Below are 21347 nucleotides of genomic sequence, written 5' to 3'. Positions count from 1 at the left end.
GTACTGTATCAACAATATCTGGAACAACTGTATATACAAAGGAAAGAATGTGAAGCAGATTGGCTGGACTAAAGGGGGAAAACCAAGAGTGGGCAAATATTGAACAGAATGTCCATCGAACACATGTGTTGGTCAAAGCAAACTAGAGAACAGGTTAATGAAATATTTTTATTTTCTTCTGCACGATGGTTTAAGTTGCCTTTAGGTATAATGTTTGAAGAAACCTGGTTCTCGGGGAGTAGAGAAGAAAGCTGGATCTCAGAGCACAGTCTGATGCTAAAACGATAGAACTGGGGAAAATAGAGTGGACAAGTTTCAATAGGAAACAAGGGAACCTACCAGTATTGTGCTTTTTCTCCATGTTCTATAATTGTTCTGCATTCATCAATCCACTAAAGTCAACCTGAAACTTTGAATTCTCTACACCCGAGTGCTTATGTATAGTGGTACTTGTACTGAGCTGCATGCCAGAATCAATTTTACTGTACCTCGGTACTTGTGACAATAAATTTTAATTGAACCATTGAACCTTGCTGGCAGTGGTTTGGGCAAAATGTGTAAACCTGGGAAGGACGGTCGCCATTTGGACCCTGTGGCATTGGGAAATGCTGAGGGTTGCAGATTTTAGGCATCGAAGAGGAGGAACAAGGCTGAACAAAGGATTGTAAGACATGTACTTCAGCAAGAAATAGAATCTTTATTCGATAGCTCTAGATTAATAACGGGAAGATCGGATCACCAGCAGGCAAGGATGCGGCTTGTCCTGAAAGAACATCTATGTTGTAAAACTGACTTCAATCAATCAATTTATTCATCACATACACAATAAAGTGCTGTGAAATGAATTTTCTTGTGACGATCCAGTGTCATTAACACCAGGCGCTTTTTACCCCGAGACTAATTTACTCAATTTTAAGTGTCACAGTGAGATTTAAATTGATGTCTGCAGTAAACAAGCCCCCCCTTCCACTGGCCCTGAGTTTCCGACTGTTTCCCATCAAAAGTCCCCTGATCCAGTGACATCGCACCTCTTCCTGCAGTAAGCAGCTCACTGCTGTTTCATCCCATGCTCTTTGGGTTATGGGGATTTCAATGCCAGTTGTATTTATCTATTAATCTCTGGTGGTGATGCCTCCCAATAGAGTGGTGCTGCTGCAGACAGTACAGGGCAGTGTGTTTTAATTGGGGGTTATAGGGTTTGTCCATGGCTGTTCCCTGTTACCCCAGCGGGCTAGACTGGAGCTGGAGCTGCTCCTCGGTGAATGCCGACCTCATACACAACACCATCTGCCTCGGCTGCAGAACACAATGCCCTTGCGTGTGGAGTTCCTTTCACAGGTCCCTTGGGAAAGAGCTGGGGACGATGATTAGCAGCACTTTCCATTACTCGAACAGCAATGGAGGGCTTTGATTAAAAGACATAATTTAAATCTCACTGCAACATCTGGGGAATTGAAAATCAATAAACGAATAAAGCTGGAATGAAATAACTGGAGGCAAAGACAGTGGATTGCCATAAAAGTAGATCAGCTTTAGTGTCTTCTCGGGCAGAGGATCGGTCACTGTGATCTGGTCTACACATGCACTGCAAGCCTTTCTTTGACCTTCTCCTTAGCTTGGTTTAATTTATTATTGTTATATACTGAGGTACAGTGAAGAGCTTTATTTGTTGCATGCTGCCCAGGTAGTGAAAAGACTATATATAATTACTATAGGTGAAGCTTATTCTTTCCACACCTGATTTGGCATTGTTCAATCAGATCGAGACTGAGAAGTACGTTTCCTAAATGAGAACCCGGTGGCAGTTGCGTTGGTCACGTCTCTGATGTTTAGTTGAATGGTTGAAGTCCCGGCTGCACAGTCATCACTGAGTTGAGTTTGTGTGCTGTAGTGTTCAACTTGAGTTGGCATTTATGTTGTAAATCCTGAGGTATCCCTCAAGTCTGGTGCTTCTTGTGGACCTTGTTGTGAGTTGAACTGGTCAGGAAAGAGTTAAAAGTGGGCCATTATGTCAGCATGTTTTCACGTGTCAGTCCTGATGCAGGGTCTTGATCCATGATGACTCCCCAGACGTTTCCGGTGGGATGACCCTGACGATGACCCGATGACCCCGACGATGACCCTGCCAGTGAATGTCAAGGATGAGTGTCAGGAATGATGACAGCCTTTTTGTCAATGGCTGGCACTGACTGCTGTATCTCTCAATGCCTCTATGACCAGTGGTGTACATGCAAGTGAATTAATTGTATTTGAGATGAGAATTTCAGTAGCCAATTTTTAAAAACAAGCTCCGTTTATTAGATTTTAAATAAGAGACCAATTAATCTGTTTGGTTTTGGTTGATAGGCAAAGGTTGAGTCAGACACAGGAGAACTCTTCAGATATTGTAGACAGACACAAAATGCTGGAGTAACTCAGCGGGACTAACGGCATCTCTGGATAATAGGAATGGATGACGTTTCTGGTCGAGACCCTTCTGAAATGCTCCCAGTTCCCAGCTGCTACTTCTTGTAACATTCTACGTCTATTCTTTTAATTTCTAACTTTTATTAAATACTCTGCCTTTTGTTTTTTAGATCTTAAAGTTTTTGGTTTATTTCTGTAAACCCTAACCATTGCCTTTCAATGTATTCTTTCAGCCAACTACAACTCTGCTCTCTGACTGTCATAGTTTACTTTGATTAGGTTTAAGATCTTTATTTGACGGACTGCAGGAGTGGGGCGCCGTTGCGTATGGCTGCTCCGCCTGCAGTCCGTCCTTTCACCCTTTTTTATTTTTATTTTTAGTCCTGTTACTACAAAATGTTTGTTGGAGGTCTTGTTTTATGTGGTGGGTGGGGGGAGGGGAAGGGGGAAACTTTTCCTGGTCCCTACCTGGTCGGAGAGGCGATTTCCCTCCAAGCTGCTTCTTCGCCCCTTCCTCGCGGCCTACCATCAGACTGTTGCAGCGTTTCCTGTCGGGATCGGTCGGGACTACAGCTTCGGCGGCGGTGCAGTGCTGGGACACCAACACGGAGTGGGTGATGCCTTACCGGGTCACCGTGCGGTAAGCTCCGGAGTACTGTGGCCTCCGACCAACATCCGAGGAACTGTGGCTGCGGAGCGTCCAGTCGCAGGCGGCGCTGGATTTAAACACCGCGGAGCCTGGGATTCGAGATCACCAGAGTCGGAGCTCCAACCAGCGCGGTCTGAAGACTTCGGGTGTTGCAGTCTCCAGGGAGGAAGCGGCCGCTCCAGACATTTCCAAGCCGCCGAGGAGTGTTCACCCGATGCCGGCATTCCAGCTTTCTGGCAAGAGGGCCTGAAAACATCAGACTGGCTGCGGAGGCCACAAATAGGCCCCGACCTCGGGTGATCACAGAGGGAGAGGACTGAACTTTCTGATGCCTTTCCCCACAGTGGACATTTTTTATTCTGTTGTGGGGGGACGTTTTGTGTTGAATTATACAATATGTTGTGTCATTTTTCTTAATTTTAATTTTTCTATGGATGTACGGAAGCTTAATTATTTTTTTCTATGTAAAGCACTTTGGTCTCAACGCGAGTTGATTTAAACGTGCTATATAAAAATTTACTTTACTTTACTTTATTTCACAATGAAATCCATTGCTTTTAAACTCAACGTAAGATTCTATGATATTTTGTCAGTCTCCTCCAAAAGCCCTAAATTACCAGATCCAGCCTGTTCTCAGATCCAAGACAGCTTTTCTTTGAGTTGCTATCTCAATACATTAATCTGTAGACACATCACAACTAGACTGCATAAGTTAATCGTCAAGGCTGTTGCAGCTAGTTTGATTTGCCCAGTCTATGTGGAAAGTGGTTATTTCACTACTTCCGTTACACACACCTCCCCATTCTTAATTTGCGAATGCCTTGCCAATATTATAGCTTCCATTGGGTGGTCTATACCTGGCCTACAAAGAACTTTTACCATGTTTTCTGCCGTTTGTTATTTCTTACCAGAAGTTAGTTATAGTTTTGTTCATTGTCAAGTGTACTGAGCTACAGGGAAAAGCTTTCATTGCTCGACCCAGGGTGAGTCTGATTGTTTCTGGTAGAGGCGGTGTGCCTCTGGTTGTAGAGATTCAGCGTGTGTGAGGTTGTGGCTAGTGTAGATACTGAGGGTGTTTCACGATCCGCCGGTGACTGGTCGGGCTGATGGGTGAAGGGTGGGTCGGGGCAACTTTCCATCCTGCGGTTAGCCACCCATCGCCAAATCTGAGGAGAAACTGGAATGGCAGAGAGGTACAAAACCAGGCCGAGGAGCTAGTTGTTGATCGTTAGACTTCTGCATCTGGGTAACCATGGGGACCTGGTAATGGGCTGCCGTTGGCTCAACTTGTACGGGCACTCGAGTGGCACAATTAGAGAGCCCAAGCTTCACAAAGCCGCAGATTATTCGCAATAAGCCGTTCCTCCCACACACAAAGGCAGCTTTCAGATCACTTTATCTTTCATGGACCTTTTGTGCTGTTACTCAGTTTGTTTTTTAAGCATCTGCTGGCTGCAGCAACCGAAGGAACTGGTCAGGGTTAACCGTATGATTTCTTTGGGAGGGCTTTGGAAATCTGTAGGGCCAAGGCAAGGAACCTTTTACAGGAGTGCTCAGCTTTACCCCACCCCCCACCCCCACCCCCATCAGCCTTCTCTTTCGCTGACACACACATCCCCCACCCATAGTCCTCCCCTCCCCCTCCCCCCCACTGCTCTCCCCTCCCCCACTCCCCGCCCCTTCTGTTAATCCCATCTGCCTCCTCTAGTTCCACCGTCCAGCTGCCACCTTTTGTTGTCTCTCCCTCACCTCCATTGCCACTTCCTTCCCTTCCCCACTTTGCTCTGATCTTCCAATCTGCCCTGTGTCCCAGCTAACTCTTGTCCCACTCCTCTCCCCACCACCTTATACCAGCTGCTGTGCCTCTCCTCTTTCAGTCCCGGCCTGAACAGTCGACTGCCCATTTTCCTCCACAGACGCTGCCTGACCTGCCGAGTTCCTCCAGCTCCATTCCATTTTCGCTGGATTCCATATCCCTCAGCTGACCACAGCACAGAGGTGAGATCAGCCAGCCCGACATGTTCAGACTGTTTCCTTTCTCATCGTTACTTTTTTACATATCTTTCATTTATTGTTCTATATCTCTCTACCTTATCGTCTATATCTCTCGTTTCCCTTCCCAAGATATTCAGTCTGAAGAAGGATCTCAACCGGAAACGTCACCTATTCCTTCTCTCCAGTGATGCTGCCTGTCCTGCTGAGTTACTCCAGCTTTTTGTGTCTGTCTCCATGTTCCAAATAACAATGGCTCCATTGCTTCCTGCACTGCAGATATTTCTCAGGGTCCGTCCCTTGATAGTCTGACACACAATTGTCTGCATGTTTAATTGTTTTTTTTAGTTTAGTTTTAGAGGTATAGCATTGAAACAGGCCCTTCGGCCCACTGAGTCCATGCCGCCCAGCGATCACCTGTGCCAAAGTTCTATCCTACACACTAGGGACGATGTACAGAAGCCTATAAACCTGTATGTCTTTGGAGTGTGGGTGGAAACTGGAGCACTCCGGAGAAAACCCACGCAGTCACAGGGGGAACATACAAACTCCATACAGACAGCACCCATAGTCGGGATCGAACCCAAGTTTCTGAAGCTGTAAGGCAGCAACTCCACAGCTGCACCACTGTGTTGATCAGCATCAGCATTGAGCTTATTACCTGTTGGGGCAGGCAGTTATTGATTGATACACCAAGTATTGGTGGAGAGGAAAGGTTTTGAGGTTTTTAGAGCGAAATGGGTCAAAGACGGGCAAATGGGACTGTTGTAGATTGTATTATTGTGTTGTATGTTGATCAGCATGTACGTGTTGGGCTGAAGGGCCTGTTTCTGTGATGTATGACTCTTACTTTTTTTTAAATAGTCCAGACGTATAAGATTAAAAAAATTGTGGATGGACGGCGTTTAAGTTTGTATTGTGCCTGATGGTATAAAGGAGATACATTCTGACCCCTGCAGAACAAGAGATGACTGTCTTCAAAAACAGAACTCTCCCATTTCCAAAAGTAGCGATATGGTGTTTGGTGAGAGAATACTGGGCTATAGCTGGGACACCCCCCCCTTGTCTCCCTCAGCCCAGACAGTGCCAGTAAAAATGGGTAACGGCTGAGGCACAAATGAGACAGAACTGCAGAATGGCCTCTTGCTGACCGCAACCATTCTCAGCTGCTGTTTGCAACGATCAACCTGTACATTGTTTGAATTTACACCTTCTTTGGCCCCAGGAATTTTGCTCAAACTTTGCTGTAAAACCGTGGAGTTTATTTAACTTAGGGTGGGTTGTGTGGGAGGGGGTAGGGGTGGGTTGTGTGTGGGTGTGGGATAGGGCAGTGGGAGGGGTGGGTTTTGTCTGGGTGTGTGATGGGCCAGAGGGAAGGGGTGGTGGTGGGTTTGGTTGTGGGACAAAGTGGAGGGTGGGGGTGGGTTGTGTGGGGTGTGTGATGGGCCAGGGATGGGGGTGGGGCGGATTTGGGATGGTGCAGAGGGGGGCGGGTGTTGTGTGTGTGGGGTGGGGGAGAGAGCCGAGTGGGGGGGGGGGGGGGGGAGTTGTGTGTATTTTGGGCACTGTGCCCAGACAAAGCGTTAGCCTCTGATGAGCAGCAACAAAACAGCTTGTACCCTGGAGCTTTGAAGTGGCAAAGCTTTGTTCTCCTTGTGAATGGCACGGTGATGTCAGCCAGTCTTTGGCTCGGAGCTGGACCTTGTTTCCTGAGGGATGGCCAATGCTGACCGCTGCATCCAAACTCCTGTCTGATCTGGTCAGATCGACCCACACTCTCAGCTGTCCGAGAGCTGCCGTGTATAGTATGTAAATTTTGTTTCTCTCTCTGTTGACTATGTGCAATCACTTTTGTGTATTCGCGTAAGAAAACAAAGGGGCTGAAATATTTGAGCACAGACATGTGCATTGAGCCATGTCACCAGAGCAAAATCCCAGCGATTAATAAACCAGGTTAAATGAACAAACCACAATAACCAGCAGCAAATGTTGGGATTCATTTTTGGAGAAAGCACAATGAACGCGTGTCGATGGTGTAAAATCCAAATGCTAAACAAGATGCTGACATATTTACTCTGCCTGCTCGTGTATGGGGTCCCGTCCGTGACCATCGGGTCTCCCTGTGACCACTGATCCATCCCCTTGTTCTGAACTACGCCCCCAGTTCCTCATCCAGTGCAAACAAACTTTCTGCATGATTGTTTAAGAAGGAACTGCAGATGCTGGAAAATCGAAGGTACACAAAAATGCTAGAAAAATTGAGTTATGGAGCGAAGGAAATCGGCAACGTTTTTTGTTGCCTATTTCCTTTGCTCCATAGATGCTGCTGCACCTGCTGAGTTTCTCCAGCATCTTTGTGTACTCTGCACGATAGGCCTGGCCCAACTCTTAAGACCCGGAGTTTTAGACTTTTCTATGAGCGAAACCTGCCTCACCGTATCTTCCCCTGTCCCCTAGGGTTCAACTGGATCAGGTGTATCCTTGGGAACTAATGGGGAGTAAATATAGTTTGCAAACGTTGGCAAAACGCATCCGGTGATTAGTGATTGAATGCACACATCCATAAGAATCCCAGAAATTGGGTCTGTTCTCTTTGTTGAGAATTGAGATATTTGCCCTTGTAACAGTATGTTACTTTTAATGCTTGGAATGACCTTGTGTTGATTAAAGGAACACATGTGTTCCACAGTATCCTTTGGAAGATTGATTCCTGGACATGAGTTTGAAGGAACATTGTTTACACATCTAACTTTGTAGCCCAAATGATCCTGTACCTCTGGGTCATAATTACATTATGAAATGCTTGTGTGTGTGTGTGTATGGACATGAATCTTGTTGTGGTTCTTGTACGGAGACCTGCAGCCCCTCGGTGATCCGTTTGCAGTACCTGGTTATTGAAGTTCCCCGGTTTAACGCTCCTGATGTCTGAAGCATTGATCTTGTAAATAACACTTTGTTCCATTACTTGATGTCTGGCTTCGAAAATTTCAGTCATTATATCACCACCATTTATCCCTATGTCCTGGTGCAGGTTCAAAGGAATGACTGATGTGTTGATGGGATCCATTGGTACAAATTGAGCACTTGTGAAGCAGTCATTCAAATTGGAGTCATAGTCATACAACAAGGAAACAGGCCCTTCGGCCCAACTTGCCCATGCTGACCATGGTGTCCCATCTCCACCAGACCCACCTGCTCGTGATTGGGCCATGTCCCTCCTAACCTTTCCTGTCCACGTACATACACTGTTAATTGTTAGGTACTTTGAACAGCATGATGTTCTCTGGCACACACTTTTGGGAAACGTTTAATGACAATTTTGAGGACGTTGATTCTTGGAGCCTTTCCAGCCGGGTGGCACCAGCAATGGCTGCCTCGCCAACAGTTTGTTTGTCCCTTCCTTCTTTGTTGTTTGTTTGTATGTGTTTATTGTATGTTTTTAGTGTTCTTTAGCATGTATTATGTAGGGGGGGGGGGGGCGAGTTGGGGGAAACTTTTTCTCTAATCTCTTACCTCGACCGAGATGCAAGTATTTTTCCCGTATCGTATCTCCAGCCACACTGCGGCCGAACATCGAGGACTTGTCGGCCTTTGCTGTACAACGATTTCGAGAGCTCCACCGTGGGAGCCTGCGGACTTAACATCACGGAGCTTGCGGTCTTTGGTTAGAGACCGACTTCGGGAACTCCAAGCCGCAAGAACTTTGACTGCCCCGGATTGGACTTTATTGCCTTCCATCACAGTGAGGAACATTGCCTTCCATCACAGTGAGGAATCCACTGTGGTGGATGTTTATGTTAACGTTTATGTAATTGTGTGTCTTGCTTTTTTTTTGTATAGCTGTATGGTAATTTGAATTTCACTCTACCATAATTGGTACGTGACAATAAACTGACCTTGAAGCTTGAAACCTTTCTGAACTAATCCAGTAACCATTCAATTGCTCTCGCAACATCTCTCAAGCTCTTGCCCCCATTCACATTGATCACTTTTGTACCTTTGCTGCACTTGACTCTGCACAGAGTCTTGGGGAGATGTAGCGGAGAAATTTGGCCCATTAGTTTAGTTTAGTTTATTGCCACATGTAACGGGGTACAGTGTAAAGCTTTTGCTGCATAGTAACTAGTCAGAAGGAAAGACAATACATGATTACAATCAAGTAATTCACAGTGTATCACATTGAATCTATGCTGACTATCAGACATCCATTTGCATGAATTTTACCCCAACCCAATTTTATCCTCCCCACATACCCATCAACTGCCCCCAATTATACTTCTGCACACCAGGGGAAATCTATCATGGCCACATTACATAGATGCCAGCAGCAATTCATTGTGGCCAAGTCACTTCCCAACCTGAATGCTTTTGGAACTTGGGAGGAAACTTGAGCACCTGGGGAGCCCACAAGGTCCCAGGGGGAACGTGCAAACTTATCTCAGACCACGAGCTGAGTCTGCATTCTCTCGTTGCACCACTCCAATACGGGGGTGAAGGTTGGAGAGCACTAGACTGTTCCTCCATGTTCTAACTTGTCACATTTAACTGGATTATGCAACTGATGTTGCATAATATACAATGTACCTATATTAATTTTGTCATGTCAGCTATAATTTGAGAGATTTGGTCACATCACAGAAATATAAATAACAGGTGCAGGAGTAGGCCATTCGGCCCTTCGATCCAGCACTGCCATTCAATATGATCATGGCTGATCATCCAAAATCAGTACCCTGTTCCTGCTTTCTCCCCATTTCCCTTGATTCCATTAGCCCTAAGAGTGATATCTAGCTCTCTCTTGAATACATCCGTCTGCTCTGTGCAAAGATAACAAGTCGAACCACCATTATAGTTCAATACAAAGTTCCTGAGAGTTGAATCAACTCTCAATCAACAGTTGAAGAAGGGTCCTTACAACAGGGGGCCAGCCGTGTACATCAGTCACTGCCCTGCTCTCAGCAATCCTCTTCGAAATACGGCACCATATTGGGTCTGGGCTTGTTTTCACCAGGTCTGCAGAAGACCCTACGTAAACCCTGTACCCACTGCCCCTCATCCTCTATGCATAGCCTGGGAGGAAGGCCACCCTGCTTCTCTCATAAGCCTCATGTACCCAGGTTTGGGAATGTATCCTGTCAGAGACATCCCCACCCCCACCTTCCTGCAGCTAAACAGCTCCTATTGTCTCTTCCCAGTTTGGTCAAAGGTGAAACATTATCTCTATTTCACTTGCCACAGACATGACCAGACCTGAATATTTCCAAATTTTTTTTTTTTGATTTTACATTTTTTAGTTTTTGGATGCACAGTGCATGGAAACAGGACCTTCAGTCCACTTGTTCTACGTTTATCCCACTTTCTCAGGCACTCCCTGCACACTAGGGGCAATTTACAGAGGATAATTAACCTACAAACCTGCACGTTGTTCAGATGTGGGAGGAAATCGGAGCACCCGGAGGAAACCCATGCATTAGTGTTTGGGGTTAGTATCGGGGACCCACACCACCCTGGCCACACACTCATTTCATTCCTGCTGTCGGGAAGAAGATATAGGAGCCTGGAAACTGCCAGGTCCAGGTTCAGGAACAGCTGTTTCCCAACAACCATCAAGCTACTAAACACTACAACCTCCAAATAAGCTCTGAACTACATAGACTTGGGAGCATTGTGTTTTTCTTTTTACACTATTATTTTAGTGTGTGTGTTTTTATGTGTGTGTCCGTCCACACACACACAACTTGTTTTCTTGTTTATTTTCTTGTTTATACTGTACTATGGTTACGTTGTTCTGCTGCAAGTAAGAATGTTATTCAAAAATGCTGGAGAAACTCAGCGGGTGCAGCAGCATCTATGGAGCGAAGGAAATAGGCAACGTTTCCTATTTCTAAACGTTGCCTATTTCTTTCGCTCCATAGATGCTGCTGAACCCGCTGAGTTTCTCCAGCATATTTGTGCACCTTCGATTTTCCAGCATCTGCAGTTCCTTCCTTAACACAAGAAAGTTATTGTTTTATCTGGGACATATGACAATAAAGCACTTGAAAACGTGCTAGCTCCACACAGACAGCGCTCTGGCATGGTGAGGTGGCAACTCCACCAGCTGTGCCACCCTGCCACTCCCTTATTCTGTGTCATTTCATGCACTGTGAGTTTGCACCACTGATGTCTGTAGTCCCAATGTCAGGTTGTGAACACTAATTACTTGTGGTTGGATTTGGAAATACGAGCTGAAACAAAGCCACCTATTTATCTTAATTGATCTTGGTTCTAGACGACCATATGGATGCCTAACTGAAAGGCTGTTGACTTGTCTGCTGCACATTGAGGGAGGCTGTGCTGTATAATTGTGATGGATTAGTCTGAAAATTAAATGTACTACGATGGACTAATTCATGTACTACACTGCTCTGGACCATCTGGATCACAGGAACACATACATCAGACTGCTGTTCATCAACTACAGCTTGCTGTTCAACCCCATCCAAACTCATCGCCAAGCCCCAAGGCCGGGCCGCTGCACCTCCCTTTACATCTGGATCCTTGACCACCTCAGTCAGTGCGATCTCCTCACTGATCTTTAACACAGATGCCCTCAACCCCCTGCTCTACTCTCTGTAGACCCATGACTGTGGGCCCAATGCAGCTCCAGTGCCGGAGAATCACAGGGGTATTGAGGAGAGAGATATAACTTCCTAATGAGAGGGGCCACAACAACAACTTCTAGCTTAATGTCCACAAAACCAAGGAACTAAATCGTGACTTCGTACATGGGATGTCAGGATTTTTCCTTGGGTGTTAATGTCTCAGATGTCTTGCCTTGAGCCCACACATGGATATCATCGTGAGAGGCTACACAAGCGCTCCACTTTAAAGAGATGTGGCACGTGATCGAATACTAACAAATATCCACAGATTTACTGTAGAAAGTATCCGGTCAGCGTGCATGGTGGCCTGGTACAACAACTCCAATACACAATGAATAAGACAGATTTAGAACGATATGGGCCAAATGTAGGCAGGTGGAATTAGTGTAGATGGGGCATGCTGGTCAACACATTGGGCCAAAGGGCCTGTTTCCACGCTGTATGACTATGATTAGTGTCAGGTTATGGGGAGAAGGCAGGATAATGGGGTTAGGAGGGAGAGATGGATCAGCCATGATTGAATGGTGGAGTAGACCAGATGAATCAAATGGCCTAATTATGTTCCTATCACTTATGACCTTATGACCAAGAGATTGCAGAGAATGGTACTCAGCCCAGTCCATCACAGGCACAGCCCTCCCCTACATCAGACATTCTTGCCATAGAGGGAGTACAGCGAAGGTTCACCAGACTGATTCCTGGGATGTCAGGACTTTCATATGAAGAAAGACTGGATAGACTCGGCTTGTACTCGCTAGAATTTAGAAGATTGAGGGGGGATCTTATAGAAACGTACAAAATTCTTAAGGGGTTGGACAGGCTAGATGCAGGAAGATTGTTCCCGATGTTGGGGAAGTCCAGAACAAGGGGTCACAGTTTAAGTATAAAGGGGAAATCTTTTAGGACCGAGATGAGAAAAACATTTTTCACAGAGAGAGTGGTGAATCTCTGGAATTCTCTGTCACAGAAGGTAGTTGAGGCCAGTTCATTGGCTATATTTAAGAGGGAATTAGATGTGGACCTTGTGGCTAAAGGGATCAGGGGGTATGGAGAGAAGGCAGGTACAGGATACTGAGTTGGATGATCAGCCATGATCATATTGAATGGTGGTGCAGGCTCGAAGGGCCGAATGGCCTAATCCTGCACCTATAAGGTGGCGTCGATCATCAAGGATTCCCACCATCTAGGCCGTGCCCTCTTGCTGCTACTGTTGGCAGGAGGTACAGACCCTAAAGTCCTCACCACCAGGTTCATGAACAGCTATTTTCTTACAACCATCAAGTGCTTGAACTGACCCTACCGCCTTAGGCTTGTTTATTTCTAATTGTGTTTAACACCAATGTCTTGGCTTTTGTTTTGCGGTCTATTTTTCTTTTCCCTGACCTTGCGGAATTTAAGAATGATGTGTTTCTGTGTGTTGTCTGGGTCCATGCCTTGTGATGCTGCTTCACGTGAGACTTCAAATGTGCCTGAACATCACGTGCCTGCGTATCCGACAATTTAACTCAATTCGATCCCCACTGTTTTTAATTTGACCATGTTTGGAAACCAAGCCTGGAAGATAAACCCAGTGGGGAATTTAGGAAACACTGCGTATCACACAAAGCGCGCGCACACACACACACACAACACACACACACACACACACACACACACACACACACACACACACACACACACACACACACACACACACACACACACACACACACACACACACACACACACACACACACACACACACACACACACACACACACACACACACACACGGATGTCTGTCGGGAAGGAGCTTTTCCTGAACCTGGAAGTTACAGTTTAAATAAGCACGCCCAGGAATTTTAAGTTTTTGACTCTCTCCACCGTCGATATAAACAGGATTCTGGGACTTCATCTTTCCTCTTCCAAAGTCCACAATCAGTTCATTGGTTTTACTGATATTGGGAGCCATGTTGTTGTGCTGGCACCATTTGGTCAATCAGTCGATCTCACTTCTATACTCTGACTCATCACCATCTGTAATTCGTCCAACAAAGGTGGTGTTGTCGGCGAATTGTTGTAGGCTTTATGTAATTATTGTCGGAGTCTTGACCTCAAACTTATCCTACCAACTATGTCCACAGCCCATTTGTTGAATGTGCTTGTGTGTTTACATGGGGCTATTTTATGGAAGGCACCACGTATAATGCCTGGTCTCAGTCAGTCTGGAGAGAGGTAATTGGTCATTTTGTTTCCTTGTTGTAGGATGGCAAAAAAAAATAAATGAAAAGATTCCATTCTCTGCCGACAACACACACATTTGGTGGGGCAGGGTGGGGGCTGGGTGTGCGTGGATGGAGCAAGGTGGGGGCTGGGTGTGTGTGGATGGGACTGGGCGTGGGTTGGGTGTGTGTGGATGGGACTGGGTGTGCGTGGATGGAGCAGGGTGGGGGTAGGTGGGTGGGGATTGCTGACGCTGTGGCAGCAAATGTTTCCCTGCTCTACATCTGCATGTTGGTTCCGAACATGGTTTGGCCCTCTGTGTAATTCTATCCCAATCTGTCCCATAGTATCTCCTAAAAAAACCCACAAAGTGCTGGCATAACTCAGTGGAACGGGCAGCATTGTAATAGATGTCACCTGTTCATGTTCTCCAGAGATGCTGCCTGACCTGCTGAGTTACTTAGGCACGTTGTATTTTTTTTTGTAAGCCAGCATCTGCAGTTTATTGTTTCTTCATAGTTGCTCCCAATGGACTGACTCACTCTGTATTTTTAATAAAAGAAGACAACCTTGGCTAAGATAGAGACAAAATGCAGTCCCACCCTTACACAACGATATTATCAGTTGCTTGGTGAGTAATCTTATAATAGGTTTTTTTTTAAGAAGGTGGTTCCTATTTCTCAACCTGGCGACACAAGGGCTCTGTTTAGTAGCAAAACAGGTCTGTTTGGTTGCAACTGGCTTCTCACTTCTTCAGCACAAGTATAATCCTGTCTTGATTTTTAAAATATCATTACTTTGCTTATTTGTTGTTCCAAGAATTTGCTTTTACTCTCCTAGAGTGCTGCACATTGTCTTCCGTATATTGTGCCTAGAGTTTCCATTTAAGTTTGTTGACCTTTCAAAAAAAAAAAAAAAAAGGTTTGTCGAACTTTCAAATTCCTTTTGATTCTTTTGATGGATTTCCAGCGCAGACTAAATTGCCAGAATCCATTTACACAAGAAATATGTTTCTGCATGACTGCTTTATGCTGGCAGAGACGGGAAGAATGTTTTGTGGCCCTTGCTTTCAGCTTTAAGATTATTTGAATTATACTGCAGTATAGTCACTTTAAAATAGTTATTGTAATCTTTAAATATGCATACTTTACTTATACAATGGATAGTGCAGAAATAGAAATTTAAAGGGATGAAGGACAGAGCTGTTTGCTTAACAGGGGATTCATTCTGACTGGCTTTTGCTCAGTTTATTGTTGACTGCTCTGCTTTGCATCACCTGTACATTCAGGAGCAAAGTGAAATGTTCTAGAGAGACAAGTTAGCCATCAGTGCCAAGTGAAGTATTTGGTGATTATCACAACATCTTTATGTACTCGTGATGTGTTGGTGGATTTGCAATCCCCATTTTACTGAAAAACTGTGTCTGGCTGCACCAAGTATTTGATTAAATCTCGCAGCAGTCTGCCGTCATTTGGCTAGTTTTGAGGGCTTTTGTTCAGAAAGTGAGGCAATTGTATACTTCCTCTCTTCCTCAAGCTTGAAGACTTCATCTCTTCATCTCCTGTGGTCTTCTCTAAATAACAATGTTTCATGCAAGTTATCAAAGGAAAACCATGTAGGTCAGAGGAGACTGGCCCAGGGATGTGGACCAGGGAGGAGACTGGCCCAGGAATCGGAGGAGTGAACTAGCAGCTGATTGTAACACTTCAGGAAGGAGTTTCACAGATGCAGTCTGTATTGTTCCAAAGTTCACTGCAGTTTGGCAAGCAGTCTTAGACTGGTCATAGTGCTACAACACTCAAACCTACCTTGTGTAAGTCGACCAGACAGACAACATTACGGTAAAATAAGTCAGACTATTAATGGTGGTAAACTCTGAATGTTGGTGGAATATTGTTTCTAGGAGGTTAAACTGCTTAAACGACATCAACGAGCGCTATCTCTGATATTCTCTCTGTCTCTGTCTCTCTCTGTCTGTCTCTCTCCGTCTCTCTCTCTGTCTCTCTCTCTCTGTCTGTCTCTCTCTTCTCCCCCCCCCCCCCCCCCCCCGGGTGTGCATATGTCTCTGTGGGTGTGTGCTTCTGGGGGTCTGTGTGTCAGTCTGTCTTTGTGGGTGGGTGCCAACCCCTTTGTTTCTCCCCCCTCCATCTGTGGATCCTGGGGTGGTTGAGGGTTTTCCAATGGGATCCACAAACTCTGCCAGAGGTGGGTACAATGTCGGACAGACAGGGGAATGTGTGCCTGAGATCTGTAGTTCCTTGTGTCCACTAAGTGCACCTGACGTGGAGGTAATGATAGATGTGGCCAGTTGGAGCTGCGTGTATGAATCACCTCCAGGAAGTGATAACAAATATTATTCTTGTCAACCTGGGCTAACATTGTAAAATAAATGGAAGGTTGCTACTAAGGAGAGGCCGGAGGGACTTGTACAGAGGGAGTGACATTCAGGATTTGCTGTGTCACATTTTCCATTGTTGGGACCTTTGTTCTCGAGTTGTAACCTCTGCCCCTCCTTGCCAGAGATGTCTGTGCTCCTCGCTGTGAAATCTCACAGATGTGTGTGTATTCTTGGACAAAGTTCTGAGTTCTTGTTTTGCTGATAGTTTGTCATTTAAAAAGCCACAGCTGAATGGGTCCATTTCTGATCTTAAATCCACATTTCGAGTTACTTTTGTAGATTTTATTTTGGCGAAAAAGTGTGTCACAAATAACAGTGGATCTGAACACAAAATCCTTTCAGCAGATCAGCAGCACCACTGGACAGAGACATGGAATTCATGTTTCAGGTGGAAGGCCCCTCATTGATTCACACAGCACGGAAACAGGCCCATCAGCCCATCTCCAAATTAGGGAATCGATAACTGATTGCCTTCTCGCAGTTTTTAAGAGTATGTACAGTGAATGTGGCGCCTGGATTGTCTTTGAAACATTAGTGAACCAGTAACTCGTTGCCCTAGTTGTGCTTGGTTCAGGCGGTGAGCAATGTGTGGCACAGTGAGGTAGGCCCACCATGCGGAGCCACATCATATGCCCTCCGCTGCCTGTCCCGCCACAACCTGTGGAGATGTGCAGACTCGACACAGTGTGTCTCAGCATCTAATGGTCGCAGATACTCCCTGTGAGCACACCCTCCCCGTCACTAATCCCAGCAGTTTCCTTTGTGTCGGACCCCTGCTTTCGAAACGTAAACACCCATCAGATTTGTTGCAATGCTCAAAGCAATGAAGCTTCTTGATGTTGGGACATCATTGTGGGAAGACCTAGAGCAGGAGAGGACCAGTTTCCCGGCCAGTCTGTCACGGTTATGGAAGGCAGTGGGACCCAAGCTCAGGGCTCTGGGATCTGATGTCCCTTTGTGTTCAGCACTGCAGGAGGCAGCCCATCGAAGGACCTTTAGAGCCCGGCTCAGTCTGAGGAGCAGGCCTGATGGTGAGAGGGGCCTGGTGGAATAGTGACCCCACTCAGAGTCCAGAGAGATCTCAGGATCATTCAGTTCATCCAAAACTTTGAAAGTGGAAGGGGATCGATATTTCTGCATGTGCAGACTTTTAACGTTTTCCTTCCTTTCACAATTCCTCGATGTGATGTTAATTTGGGTGAAGTGCCTGAGGCTCCCTCTGCTGGTGGTGAGAAAAACACCAAGCACCAAGCTACCTCTGACCTGGGGCTTCCTCTGGTGTATGTTTTCTTTTGCACAGATACCAGTGCTCGAAAAACAAAAACTTTATTAAAAATCCTTTGAGAAAATTTGAAGCGGTTTCAACGGCAGGCTGATAGAAACATAGAAAATAGGTGCAGGAGTGGGCCATTCGGCCCTTCGAGCCTGTACTGCCATTCAATATGATCATGGCTGATCATCCAACTCAGTATCCTGTACCTGCCTTGTCTCCATACCCCCTGGTTCCTTTAGCCACAAGGGCCACATCTAACTCCCTCTTAAATATAGCCAATGATATATATAGCCTCAACTACCTTCTGTGGCAGAGAATTCCACAGATTCACCACTCTCTGTGTAAAAAATGATTGGTAGAGCTGCATCAGTTATATTTCTATGTAGAGCTGTCGTTTCCCCGCCCCCCAGTGCCAGAGGCTCAGGTTCAATCCTGACTACGTGTGCTGTCTGAGTGGAGTTTGCACGTCCTCCCTGTGACGTCCTGGGTTTGCTCCGGTTTACTCACACTTCCCAAAGGTGCTGGCATTGTAAGTTAGTTGTCCTGGTGTGTGGCTGAGGCGTGGAATCCCTGATTTGTCGGGAATGTGGGAAGGAGGAATTGTGGTGGGTTAAATGTGAAAGTGATGTTTGATGGTCGGCATGGACACGGTGGGCCACGGTGCCTGGTGCAGTGCTGTATCTCTCTACCACTTTCACATTTTGATTTTAAAATTCGGTGATTGTGGATCTATAAGAAGTATTCTTCCCAAAAGCATCAAGTCATAAACTCAAATAAAACCTAAACCGACAAAGAGACAAAAGATATAAAATGTGAACCCTCTCTCACAGGTACTGCCTGAGTATTGTTAGCAAAGATCTTATAGCAGAGGATCCGCTATAGGATCTTTGGTTAGTACTCTCTGTTTTTATTTGCAGATTTCCAACCTCTGGAACTTTGATCTGGTTACATTTCTAGGTGTAGATCGCACTTGAGGTTGAATCGCAGGGAATTCCTGGGCTATGTTTTCTGGAATCACCGGTTTATAAAGCCACTCGATTCAATTAAATATTTAATGCTACAGGTCGAATATTGAAGGGGAAGATGAAGATTTTTGAAAACCACTTTGTAAAATTGACTGAAGATAGACACAAGATGCTGGAGTAACTCAGCGGGCCAGGCAGCATTTCTGGAGAGAAGGAATGGGTGAGGTTTCGGGTCGAGATCGTTTTTCGGACTAGTTTTCAGCAGTCTGAAGAAGGGTCTCAACCCGAAAACATCACCCGTTCCTTCTCTCCAGAGATGCTGCCTGTCCCACTGAGTTACTCCAGATTTTTGTGTCTATCTTCGATTTAAACCAGCATCTGTGGTTCCTTCCTACACATTATAAAATTGGCTGTTGGAATTCTAGTCTTCCATTTGCAATTCCTACATCCATATCCTAGACCCTTCTGGTTTATTCAACTCCTCGGTAGAGCCCCACTCTGGCACCATTAGCCCCCATTTCAGCGAGGCACGTATTTTGTTCCAGTGAAATGAACATAAAGTGAACCGTGTAATGAGGTACAGTGAAAAGCTTTGTTGCATGCAATCCAACCAGATCAGATATATGATACATTAGATACAATCAAGTCAAACTCAAGTACAATAGATAAAGGGGAAGATGCAGAGTGCAGAGTATTATTCTCAGCATTGTAGTGCAAACGTTTCTTAGACAAAGTCCAATGTCTGCAATGGGAACTGGAGGTGAACTGGACCCTAGCTTACGGAAGGCCAAGTTCAGAAGCCTGATCACAGAGGGGAAGAAATTGGACCTGAGTCTGGTGGTGTGCGCTTTCAAGCTTCTGTATTGTTTGCCTGACAGGAATGGGGAGGAGGTCTAAATCTGGACCCTCACTCTCTTCCTCCCACCTCTGCCACTAGATGGATGGCAGCAATGTAAGGCTTTCATAGAGAACTACGAGGGACAATAATTGTTGGATCTGCCCACTTGCATCAATGAATATCAAAACATTACTTATTAAACTAATTTGGATGACAATTATTGTAACTGGCACTGTTATTGATTTATTATCGTCATATGTATTGAGATACCGTAAAAAAAAACCTTGTTTTGCATGCTGTCCTGGTAAAATAACATCCGTGCCTGACTACAATCAAAGCCAAGAGAAAGGAAACAGAGTGCAGAATATCAAGTTGCAGTTGTAGAGAAGATAGTGTTACAGTCACAGAGAATGTAGTGTTACAGCTACAGAGAACTGGGAATTAGCTTGTCACCTGAGCCATCACATCTCCAGTGCATAATGGATAAAAACAGTGCCGAACTAATGTGTGTAAGTTCTGACCAATATAAAACCCAAATGTGGCACTGTAATTTGATGATACAATCCTATGTGATAGTAGCAGAATTAGGCCATTCGGCCCATCAAGTCTACTCCGCCATTGAATCATGGCTGATCTATCTCTCCCTCCTAACCCCGTTCTCAAGCCTTCGCCCCATAACCTCTGAATTGATTTGATTCACAGAGCACCCTGGGCGCCAGAGTTAGTGGTGAGGGTTTATATGTGGGAAGCACTGTGCCAGTGAGGAGGACTATGTAAAGCCAACCTTCACCAAGGCACCTCCGAGAGCACCTCTGAAGGAGTCCAGAACATTCCTGTTTGCGTGTCTTATTCATGTCTTGCAACGGGGAATGTCCACTTCCCATTCCGCCATTTTTCTGCCTCCTCTGGGCCTTGGGTAAAAGTTAGGTGGGAGCTTAGCTGTGTTGCCGTGCCTCCCGCAGACCAATCCTGGTCCAGGGTAATGGTTTTGCACTAGAATTTCATTCTAGAATTCTCTCTCTGGAAATATTAGTAGCAGCCATCTCGTCTTTCTTACTAAGATTCTGACAAATTATGTAAAGAGCCCGGATCACTCGGAGCATCTCATACCATGTTTGTTAAGGCCCTTTCAGTGGGAAGAGGTTTCCATCCAGGGAGCTTGTCATTAATCCAATATTGCATTTTTACAAGCTAAAACCCTTGCTTTTCGCTGTCTCAGCATATGTAGTTTTTACACCAGCTACCAGAAAAGTACATGCAGGGCGAGGACATACAGTGACAATCTAAAAGGGAAGCGCGGTGGTGCGGAGGGTAGTGCTGTTGTCTACAGTCCCAGGACTCGGGGTTCAGTCTGACTGGGCCACTTTGCATCGGCTTACATGTTCTGCCCCCCAATGTCCAGCTTCCTCCCATTTCCAGGAGATTTACTGTAGGTTAATAGACCACGGTAGATCACCCTCGAGGTGGCAGGGCATACAAGACAAAGTTGGTGGCAAAATTGAAGGGAATACATTGCAGAGGAATGAGAAAAATGGAATTTGGACTGATGCGTTGTTGAGTTTGGAGTGGGTATGGACTTGTTGGGCTGAAACTGTCGTCTTCCGTTTCAGAATAAGTACGTAATGTTGTGCATAAACTTGATTTAAAACATTTCATTTCAGGAAAAGTTTGCCTTCTATTGCAGGGTATTTTAAATTGCAGTGATTTCATTTACTTTATGATTTTTTCCGCTGGTCCGGCTTCTTTTGATAATTCTGTGGGGTGGTGGACTAAGGAATTTGTGCCTGAATTGATGAACTGGGGAAATAGGCATTTTCTGTTGTACTTTTGTTTGCTTCAAGCTGGTAATGAACAAAAGAGAGAAAAGCTCCGTTAGGCAATAAATGGTATTTCTGCTGTTCACTGCTGTCTTGTTTGAAGCTCTGCATGGGCCAAAATAAATAAAGGAATGCCCCCCCTCACCCATTAATAAACTAGGTA

At 45.4% G+C, this 21347-nt stretch overlaps 1 protein-coding gene across 5 annotated transcripts in view; it reads left to right on the top strand.

Annotated features, from left to right (window-relative positions):
* LOC129709477 (uncharacterized) overlaps positions 1–21347 on the top strand; it is a 51318-nt gene that overhangs the window by 19905 nt on the left and 10066 nt on the right. Inside the window, exon 1 of one of the 5 annotated variants that reach the window (XM_055655897.1) lies at positions 5030–5053. The exons of 3 other annotated variants lie outside the window; for them this stretch is intronic. The gene's annotated coding sequence lies outside the window, so the exon portion shown is untranslated. Of the gene's footprint in view, positions 1–5029; positions 5054–15136; positions 15735–21347 lie in introns of those variants that run through there. One more of the 5 variants, XM_055655893.1, reaches the window with a different exon arrangement.

Source organism: Leucoraja erinacea, chromosome 25 (assembly GCF_028641065.1).
Source record: "Leucoraja erinacea ecotype New England chromosome 25, Leri_hhj_1, whole genome shotgun sequence".
In the NCBI taxonomy this organism is placed as follows: Eukaryota; Metazoa; Chordata; class Chondrichthyes; order Rajiformes; family Rajidae; genus Leucoraja; species Leucoraja erinaceus.
The sequence above is the reverse complement of the archived record's forward strand: the minus strand, read 5'-3'. Positions and strand labels throughout refer to the sequence as shown.